The sequence below is a fragment of the Octopus sinensis genome, linkage group LG1, assembly GCF_006345805.1.
Source record: "Octopus sinensis linkage group LG1, ASM634580v1, whole genome shotgun sequence".
In the NCBI taxonomy this organism is placed as follows: Eukaryota; Metazoa; Mollusca; class Cephalopoda; order Octopoda; family Octopodidae; genus Octopus; species Octopus sinensis.
This window is the reverse complement of record NC_042997.1, coordinates 167,113,890-167,116,389: the sequence shown is the minus strand read 5'-3', so window position 1 is coordinate 167,116,389 and position 2,500 is coordinate 167,113,890.

Here is a 2,500-nt window from a genome sequence, read left to right as displayed (position 1 = left end):
TTTTGACGGTAGTGTGTGTTGTCGAAGAGGAAATAATTGTTTGTCAGAATGAACTTGAGTGATTCCGTAACAAGGTCTTGTGAATACGGTCAGGGAATGTCTCTGGGTGTTTTTCTAGCCAGAAATCAATTGCCTCAATACCATATTTATGTGGGATGTTGGTGTAGAGGTTGATGACATCAAAGGATACCAGGAGCGCCTCCTCGTTAATAACGTTTTTCGGGAGTGTTTGAGCATGTCCAGATCATCCCTAATGAAACTTTTGATGTGGGTAAGGAAAGGTTTCAAAAGGATGTCTAGGAAATTACTCAGGCGGTGTGTTTCACAGGAAGTGCCAGCCACGATGGGCCTTAGTTTTAGGTCCTCCGGTGCTTTGATGTTGATGTGGATGTCAGAGGAGAGTTTGCAGGCTTCGGTGATATATTTGTTTTTATGGATTTTAGGAAGGCCATAAAAAAGGCTAGGTTTGCATTTGAAATTGGTGATATAATCCCTTTCTTTTTCTGTGAGTCCCTGACCGTGTTGGAGTATGAGTGTGGTGAGGTTTTTGATTGTTTTTTGTTGTTTATAGTTGTTAATAACCTCAAAGAAAGTGTTGTTGTTTTGCATGGAAAGCACTAAGTGTTTATAAAACTCCGTGTCCATAAGGACCACAGCGCTCCCTTTGTCGGCTTCTTTGATGGTAAGGTTTTTGTCCAGTTGTAGGTCACGTAGGTTTTTCCATTCTTCCCTACTGAAATTGGATTTTACCTTGGTTTTGCCTGGGGTAAAGGGGAGACTCTGGATGTGTTTGCAAAAATCGTCCAGTGCTTTATTTCTTCCTTTTCATAGTAGGAAGTTACTTTTGTTTTTGATCAATGAATCATTTATCATTTCTCCACGTCCAGTCAACACAACCTCACCATTTATTGATTTATATATATATATAATATATATATATATATATATTATATATATATATATATATATAATTATATATAAATTATATAATATCTATATATATATATATATATATCTATATATATAAAAGGATAGGATGTTTTACAAATCTGACTTTGTGCGGACATCCTAGTATACAGTCCGACAAATTATATTCATCTGGACGGTCGCACCGATGATCTACGGACATTTATGTAACTAAAATTACGTAATACGTTGATAGTGAAACATGTATGTGAATAATCCTTATTTCTTAGTGATAAGACCATAGCGGATCTATTTCTAGCATAAGGGTGTCCACAAATTGGTTTCCCTCTAATATGTATATATATATATAAAGCATATATATATGTGTGTGTGCGTGTGTGTATAAATATATATACATCAGTGGCCACTATGGCACTCGGGCTGTTCGGGTTTAGCCCGAGTATAAATTCTGTAAAGTGAACGTGTATTTGAATGCTGATTTATTTTCTGCCACTATTGATTTCAAGTATGTAATTGAGCCCATAACTCGAGTTCCTTTTATTGAGCATGGTCGCAGTTCGTTTATTTTCGTTCAGCCTCTGGCAATTGTCTTAGAAGTGCCCTACGTCAAAAGATATCATTCGTAGCAGACGTTCTCTCGACATCGTTCACACGAACCCAAATGGGGCTCAGAAGTTACAGACTGGGTTGTTATCTATAATCTAAAAGTAATTCAGATTCAATGTTTTCTTGAAACAATACATTTCTATAGAGATAAAGATTTAAACTCCAATCTATGAAAAGTTTCCGTTCTACAATATTCTTAAAGGAACAAAAAATTATCCAGCAACTCGGGCTAATACGAACGAACCTGGTAGGTGTAAAAGACTGACTGGCATCTCCTGTCAATAGTACAGGTGACAATCTGATCGCTGATGTTTGTTGTGCATGCCGCTGTCGTTATTTGATTGCTGTTATTCTGTACGTCAGTTGTGTTTTGCAGAGTTGCATTAGTTTTACCCTTAACTTAGAAATGGAGAAAGACATAATGCTAGATATAAGAAATAAGCCATTTGAGGCCAGAAATATTGCAGAAACACGTGAAATACTACGAGTAAACATGTGTTTTAATGCGAAATCTGTGATTAGGCTGAGTGACATTGATGACTTGGAGTCGCCTTTGATATATATATATATATATATATATATATATATATATATATATATATATATATATATATATGTATATATATATATATATATAATATATATATATATAAAATATATATATAAATAGATGAGTGTATTTTTACCTTGTTAACAATTAACACGGAAAATAATAAAATAGTTACCAGGCAGCAAAAATCTCACAAGTAAAGATGTTGTAACTCCTTGTTTATAAGGTTGAAACTTCGTGTTTACGTTGAATATTTTGAATAATAAAATGTCGTATTGACGAGTTTCGTTTTTTTCACTTTCCCGAAGAGAAGATTGCATTGTTTATACCATTTATCTTTTGAATAGTATCAGTGGAATTTGAAAACATGTGTAGAAATAAAAATACTTGTTTAAACCTGCGTTTAACAACTTCCAT